Genomic DNA, 8,912 nt, shown 5'->3' on the forward strand with positions numbered 1-8,912 from the left:
CATTACTGAAGGTGCTAGCCTTTATCCATTTTCCCAGGACTGCCTGTTATGCCTCTTCTTCCTCCTATCTGTTCCATTCTAGGTCCATGAAGACCCACAGGACTCCCTTGTCTTCCTTAAACAAAGCCAACTTGGTCCATGCTGAGGCCACATTGGAAGCCTACGCTAACTCCACTTCTGCTAGCTCTGAATATTTCTTCAGAACAAACTAGATCCATGAGTCTACCTCTCTCTCCTTGCATGCCATCAGGGCTGCCTCCGATACAATCAACACATCAAGGTGGAAGTGAAGGAAGGGGGAAGAGCTTGGAACTAGAGGTTTTACATTGTTTGACTTCTCTTCTCCAGACAAAGTTCCCATTTTGACAGTCTGGAATAGGACACTGCCAGACTCCAGCTTGGTGCTGGACATTTTATCCTCCAAAGGGGTTTTCTCTGGAGCCTTGGTTCCCACTTGGGTGAAAGCCTCCTGTCTCCTCCATGGCTTCCCATGTAAACCATGGGTTCTTCGGGACCCCCTGTACCACCAGGACCTCCCTGAAGTGGTGGTGGCCTCTCTCTACCCTCACATGGTGACATGCTACCCTGCATGCTGTTTATTGGAGGCTTCTTTTAGTCAAGATAAACTTTAAGTTTGCTTCCTTGAAAATTGTTCCCACCAAACTGTTCCATAGCTCCCTTGGCTCTTGGTGGAACTTCATAGTACAGTTTGGCATCATTTGTGGCTTTCCTGTCTCCTTATGCAGATATATATGGGTGATAGGTTGTCCAGTTCTCTTCTTCATCTTGCCAACCCACTCTGCTTAAAGAAGTCTGCCAGATCATCCGGAACCACATTGTCATTTAATCCTTGCACAGAAATTTCACTGTTGCCAGGCGGTGGTGGCGCACGCCTTTAATCCCAGCACTTGGGAGGCAGAGGCAGGCGGATTTCTGAGTTCGAGGCCAGCCTGGTCTACAAAGTGAGTTCCAGGACAGCCAGGGCTATACAGAGAAACCCTGTCTCGAAAAACCAAAAAAAAAAAAAAAAAAAAAAAAAAAAGAAATTTCACTGTTGTCAGTCTACATTGGGGTTTATATAAAGGGCTAGATCAAGATCTGGTCCTTCATTAATGGCTTATTAAATCGACCTTGCTCTCTAGAACTGCCCATTCCACCATGTCCTCCACCCTGTACACCTTTGCTCAGGCATTCATGATCTAATTCTCTTCTTCCCCTGCCTGTGTTATCAGGGTAACTCAAGTTCGGGTACTCCCCTTGTCCTGAAAATTCTCCAGACTTCTGCCCATACACCCATGCTGCTGGGGTGATTCTGTAGGAATGAACTCTGCTGCCCATAGCTCTTTTTTTGTTGGCTATATTGACTTGGAGTCTGGCTATAGAATCCAGTCTGAGGGGGTAAATAATGGGATGCTGCTGCCCATAACTGCTTTATTGAAAACAGCTACTCTGGTGTCCATAGCTTCTTGGCTTCTCATAGGTGTTCTGCTGAAAGTAACTGCTCTGTAACTACTCAGCTGTGAAGAGGAGTAGCTGGTAGGATGGTGATGTGGTGACTAACTGCATTGGGTAGCTCCCAGGTACCAGGGGATAATTGTAATTACTCTGTCAATATTCTAGGATGGGTTCATTATAACACCCCCTGTGTTAGATGGAAATTGCCAAATTTAAAAGAGTTTGTTACAATTTTGTGGTTTTGTAGGTGGGGAGGCTTCTGGCTGCTAGCCATGGGCTGGGTAGGCTGACTGGGTGCCATATGCAGACTGAGTTTCATAAGACACGTGCATTTTGGTGACTGTAGTAGTGGTGAAATCATAAGTACTAGTGCTATACACTTGAACTAGCTGGTTGTATGCCAGTTGGAGTGGTATAACCAGTGAAAGGCTATCCAAAGAACAGCTCTGAGACTCCACCACACACAAGTCAAAATGGCTAAGATCAAAAACTCAGGTGACAGCAGATAATGGCAAAGATGTGGAGGAAGAGAAACACTCCTCCATTGCTGGTGGGATTGGAAGCTGGTACAACCACTGTGGAAATCATTTTGGCAGTTCCTCAGAAAACTGGACATAGTACTACAGGAGGATCCAGCAATACTGCTCCTGGGCATATACCCAGAAGTTGCTCCAACATGTAATAAAGGACACATGTTCCAGTATATTCATAGCAGCCTTATTTATAAGAGTCAGAAGCTGGAAAGGACTCATGTCAGAGACCATCCTGTGAGAAAGTGAGCCCATCACAATCTCCCTAAAAGGCCAAAGGGCCTTGTGCTAAGAGCTGGTTGTCACCCCCTTCCTCCTTATTCTCTTTCTAACACCTAAGGCTGTAAAATTTGAATAACAGTCCCCTCTTCCCTATCTCTTCCTGAGTTCCCATGACTTCCAAGGACATGAGTTGTACCTGAGCCCAGCTTGACTCCCAAGGCTGTTACTGAGGATCAATGTTCCAGAGATAAGATGCAAAGTACCCGCTGCTTGGCGCCTGACTTCGGCCCCCATGTCAGCAGTTGCCCATTTCTTTGTTCTTTGTATAATTCTCCCTCGACCCCTCCCATTTTCCCCACGATGTATGCTGTAAAAAGAAGGCACCTCAGCATAATAAATGAGACCTCGATAGGTACCCTTCCTGGTCTCCTATTCTTCTTTTTCTTCCTTCCATTTCCTTCCAGGTTTGTGGTCCCCCTCGCACCCACGAATAACTGAATCCAGCAGGATGGGATAAACTCAGATGTCCCTCAACAGAGGAATGGATACAGAAAATGTGGTACATTTATACAATGGAGTACCACACAGCTATTAAAAACAATGAATTTGTGAAATTCTTTTACAAATGGATGGATATGGTGGATATCATCCTTAGTGAGGTAACCCAATCACAAAAGAACACACATGATATGCACTCACTGACAATTAGATTTTAGCCCAGAAGCTTGGAATACCCAAGATAAAATTTACAGACCACATGAAACTCAAGAAGAAGAAGAAGAAGAAAAAAAAGAGTGTGGATACTTCGGTCCTTCTTTGAAGAGGAACAAAATACCCATGGAAGGAGTTACAGAGACAAAGTGTGAAGCAGAGACTGAGGGAATGAACATCCAGAGACTTCCCTACTTGGGGAACCATCCCATAAACAGTCACCAAAACCAGACCCTATCATGAATGCCAACAAGAGCTTGCTGACAGGAGCCTGACATAGCTGTCTCCTGAGAGGCTCTGCAAGTGCCTGACAAACATGGGAGTGGATCCTCACAGCCATCCATTTAACTGAGCACAGGTTCCCCATTGAAGGAGCTAGAGAAAGAACAAAGGAGCTGAAGGGATGTGCAGCCCCATAAGAAAAACAACAATATGAACCAACTAGTAACTCCAGAGTTCCAAGTCACTAAACCACCAACCAAAGAGTACACATGGAGAGACTCATGGCTCCAGAGGCAAATGTAGCAGAAGATGGCCTAGTCAGTCATCAATGGGAGGAGAGGCCCTTGGTCCTGTCAAGGTTATATGCCCCAGCATAGGGGACTGCAATAACCAGGAACCGGGAGTGAGTAGGTTGGTGAGCTGGGGAGAGGGGAAGAATAAGAGATTTTCAAAGGGGAAACTAAGAAAGAGGATAACATTTGAAATGTAAATAAAGAATATATCTAATTTAAAAAGAAAAAGAAGTCACATATGCAATCTGCCCATAGATGGCAGTCGTCTGAATCTGTGTATAGCTGACATCAGTAGACTATTCATATATTCCCTAGCTTTGTTGTCCTAGGTTGTCTGTGCATATCCTTGAGTTGAGTAGGCTGCAGCTGGGCTATAGATACTGTCATCTGTGGTCACAATTTTTCTCTTTTCTCCTTTTTCTCTCAAGATTTCTCTCCCTTTCAGATTCCCCCATGTTTGAGAAATTTTAACTCTAGAGGAAATACGTGCTCTCCAATTGTTGTAACACACAGATTGAGAAACACTGCTTTTCAGGAAGCCTTGTGCTGCAGGTCAAGTCAGGAGTAATTTGTAGGGTTTCTCACAGGCCCATCAATAATTAATGCTTTAAGATTTCTAAGTGGACATAAAATCAATGTACTCTTTAAACTATTTGATCTATACCCATAAGTAAGTGTGACACTACCAACTCATCAGAGTAATTTCTTTGGGCTGTGAATGTGTTTATGAAACTAAGCAAACTGTAGAGAATGAATGACTCTGCCATGCCCATTCACAAATGTGATATATATATATATATATATATATATATATATATATATATATGATTTTTCCTTCACCAAAGGTTCAGGTAACATGGTCAATAGAAGGGAAAAATTCAAAGAGCCAGATGTGAGAGTTGAACAGAAAAAAAAATTTACTGGTGATGATAATACTACTACATTCAGGAACTCACAACATATGTTGTTGACTGCATATCACACACACACACAATGCTATGTCAATCTACATTCTACCAATGGGGAGGGCTTCAGGAAACCCTAGAAATAACAGAAAATCTATTGTCAGTTCATGGCATTTGGGTATGTGAAAGACGTCTTATATAATAGTGCTATCCTTAGTAGGTAAGTTAGGCTCAACAAGAAACCATACACACCTCTGAGTATATGAATAGTAGAAATTGATTGATGCGTTATTAAAAAAATAGTTTGTTAACTTTGGAGAATTTGGAAATGTGAAATTAGACCAAAAGGATGTAGGAAGACAAGACAAAGGGTGAACATCAATAAAGTGCATTGTATGCTTATATGATACCCTCAAAGAAGCAAAGAAATTTTCTGTATTAAAAAAAATCCAATAGCTCTTCTACCTTACATTTCAGCATTTTTTCCAGAGGCCAAAGATGTCCCAGGGACCCTAGCTTCCCAAAAACTCAACTTTACTCTTTATCATAAACAACTTTTGCCTGTCCACATTTTTGGCGGCCCAAAATGTTCTTGGAACACGAGAAGCCACATGGGTAATTGGGAGCCCAGAGGCAACATTGGTACCCAAAATGCCAATAGATCACTCAGACTGCAAAATCTACAGCAAAGATCTCCTACTGAAGACCCTTTACTCACCAAAACACAGGCCATTCAGGCCAAACACTCGAGAGGAAACAGAAACTGCCTGAGAGAACATCAAAAATGCATCTATCCACCAAGGATATACTTAAAAATCAGTACCTACACCAATAATAACACCAAACTCAAATGATTTAGAGGTATCGTAGGAACACAATAAAAAACTTCCAAGGCAATATTGCAACACCATCTCCCACCTGTCCTACTATAGTAACTCCTGAGTATTCCAACATACCTGAAACACAAGGAAATTATTTTAAATTCAATCCTAAGAAGATGATAGTTGCCTTTAAATAAGAATAAATCTTTTAAGAAACTGCAGGAATATACAATCTTGGGAGAGAGAAAAATAAAACTGTTCAAGACATGAAAATGGAAATAGAAGAACTAAGTAAAACACACACTGAGAGTATACTGTAGGTAGAAATTCTAGGGAAGAGAATGGGAACAACAGACCTAAGCATCACCAAGAAAATATGAGAGATCAAAGAGAGAAACTTGGGCATCAAAGACAAAATAAAAGTAACTGATTCAAAGATGTTAAGTGTTAAACGTTCCTTAAATAAACCATTCAGGATATCTAGGAATACTATAAAAATACCAAACCTATGAATAATAGAAATACAGGAAGGATATGGTTCCCAGTGCAAAGGACCAGAAAATATTTTCAACAAAACTATAAATGAAAATTTTCCTGACCAAAAGAGAGATGCATATAAAGGTGCGAGAATCTTCCAGAAAACCAAATAAATTGGACTGCAAAAAAAAGTACACCTGCCACATAATAATCAAATCAGTAAATGTACAGTACAAAGAAAGAATATTAAGGCTTCAAGGGAAATAAGACAGTAATATTTAAGGTAGACCTATTAAAATTATCCTTGACATTATCTTGAATTTTATAACTCAGACTCAGGAAGGCTCACATGATATATACTCTCCAGCTCATGGATATCAGCAAAAACATACAGGATAAATATGCTACAATCCACATATTTATGAAACCTGAGTGATAAGGGAGGACACTTGTGTCTCACTGAGAATGGGAAATAAAATGAACCTCAGAGTTTGACAGAGAGGGAGAGAACTGGGAGAGAGTTTGTGTTGGGAAGGGAACAGTGCAAATCAACTATGGGGAGGACTGACAACTGAGAAAAGCAGAATTGGGAGAGAGAACTGGAATTGTTTGTGGGAGACCTCATCTCAGGGATAATATAGAAACCTAGGAGAATGGAAATTCCCAGCAATATATGAGGGTGATCCCACCTAAGAACAGTACTGGATGGGGACTTGAACAATTCTTGTAACTAGGCAAGACTTGCAGAGGGAAGCCTATCATAACTGTCTCCTGGGATGCTTCCCCTAGCAGCTGATGGAAACACATGCAGAGACTCTAGCAAACAATTCGATTGAGCATGCAGAATCTTGTTGAAGATAGGAATGAAAGAATTGAAGAACCCAGAGGGGTCATGTACACTACAAGAAAAATCTTATAGAATCAAATAACCTGAGCTCATATGGGATCACAGAGACTGAAGCACTTACCAGAGAGCATCCAGGGATGGAAGAAGGCCTTTGACACATATGTAACTGATGTACATCTTGGTTTTCATGTATGATCCAAAGAGGAGGATCAGGGTCTATCTCTGACAATGTTGCCTGACTTTGGATTCATTTTCTCTAGTTGGGCTGCATTGTCTAACCTCAATAGAAGAAAATAAGATTAGTCCTATTGCAACTTGATAACAAAAGGGGATTACCATCAATGAGCAGGTCCTGTTCTTTGGAAAGAAAGGGAAGGTAAATGAAAGGAGATAAAGTGAGAGCCATGAAGATAATGTAATCAAGGGTAAGTCTAAGAAAGCAAGTAAAATTCCTTATGTAAGGAATTTTAAGTTTTCAAAAATCTATATCAGAAAAGACATGCGAAGATAAAATGTACTATAATATTTGTGTATTAGCAGGATGAACATCCTGAAATGGCCATCTTACCAAAAGCAATTTACAGCTGCAACACAATTCCCATCAAAATTACAGCGCAATTCTTTAAAAATTGAAGAACATTACTCAACCCCAAATAGAAAAAAAAAAAAAAAAAGAACATAAAAACAAGATAGCTAATATAATCCTGTATATGTAGAGATCTTCTGGCGGTATCACCATCTCTGATTGCAAGCTGCACTACTGAGAAACTGTAATAAAAACTGCCCAGCATTGGCATAAACACAGTTGGGTCACTTGTAGGAGTCAAATCAATCATCCAGATGTAAATCCACATAGCTACAGACATGTGATTTTTGACTAAGAGTTCAAAATTACTCAATAAAACAAAAACAAAAACAAAAAAAACCTATAACAAATATAATGTTCTGATTATCTTCTTCTAGAAGAATGCAAATAGGTTCTTATTAATTACCCTGCACAAAACTCCACATAAATCTAAGGCTTCAATGTAAAATTACATACACTAAACCTGATAGAGGAGAAAGTTGGGTAAATATCCTTGAGCAAATAGACAACAGAAATGACTTCCTGAACAGAAGATCTGTAGCAGACAGTAAGGTTAATAATTCAGAAGCAGGATCTCATGAAAATTAATAGCTTCAGGATGGCAAAGGGCATATTCAGAAGGACAAAATGGTAGCCAACAGAATGGGAAAAGATCCTTCACTAACTCCACATCTGAAAGAGGACTGATAATCAAAACAGATAAAGAACTCAAGAAACTAGATCACCATCAACCCACATAACCCAATTTAAAATGTAGTTGGCATATAAAGAGAATTCTCAAAAGGGTAATCTCAAAAGGCAAAAACAAAACAAATCAAAACAAAACAAAACAAAACGAAAAACCAACCACTTACAGAAATGTTCATTATTAGCCATTAGGGATAAACATATCAAAATACTCTGAAATTCAATCTTACAGCTGCCAGAGAAGGTAAGATCAATAACCTAAGTGCAATTCATACTGACTCGGGTATGGAGCAAGGGAACACTCCTCCATTGCTGATGGGAATGGAAACCAGGACATCCACAATGGAAATCAATATGGTTGTTCCACAGAAAATTAGGACTCAATCTACCTGAAGGTACAGCTCTACCAGTCAAGAATATATACACAGAGGATGTTTCACTGTAACACAAGGACTATTGTTCAATTAACTATGTTCTTTTTTTTTTATATAACTTCTTTTTTTTTATTAGGTATTTTCCTCAATTACATTTCCAATGCTATCCAAAAAGTCCCCAATACACTCCCCTCCCCAGTCCCTCACCCACCCACCCCCACTCCTTGGCCCTGGCGTTCCCCTGTACTGGGGCATATAAAGTTGGCAAGTGCAATGGGCCTCTCTTTCCAGTGATGGCCGACTAGGCCATCTTTTGATACAAATGCAGCTAGAATCAAGAGCTCTGGGGTACTGGTTAGTTCATAATAATGATCCATCTATGGGGTTGCAGTTCCCTTTAACTCCTTGGGTACTTTCTCTAGCTCCTCCATTGGGGGCCCTGTGATCCATCCAATAGCTGACTGTGAGCATCCACTTCTGTGTTTGCTAGGCCCCAGCATTGTCTCACAAGAGACAGCTATATCTGGGTCCTTTCAGCAAAATCTTGCTAGTGTATGCAATGGTGTCAGCGTTTGGAAGCTGATTATGGGATGGATCCCTGGATATGGCAGTCTTTAGATGGTCCATCCTTTCTTCACAGCTCCAAACTTTATCTCTGTAACTCTTTCCATGGGTGTTTTGTTCCCAATTCCAAGAAGGGGCACAGTGTCCACACTTTGGTCTTCGTTCTTCTTGAGTTTCATGCGTTTAACAAATTGTATCTTATATCTTGGGTATCCTAA

General features: G+C 40.6%; 1 pseudogene; it reads right to left on the bottom strand.

Moving 5' to 3' along the window:
* Positions 1-275: 275 nt before the first annotated feature.
* LOC147003638 (RNA-binding protein EWS-like) lies at positions 276-6,660 on the bottom strand (annotated as a pseudogene).
* Between the last annotated feature and the right edge of the window lie 2,252 nt (positions 6,661-8,912).

Source organism: Mus caroli, unplaced genomic scaffold, assembly GCF_978045245.1.
Source record: "Mus caroli unplaced genomic scaffold, Mus_caroli_1 scaffold_8, whole genome shotgun sequence".
In the NCBI taxonomy this organism is placed as follows: Eukaryota; Metazoa; Chordata; class Mammalia; order Rodentia; family Muridae; genus Mus; species Mus caroli.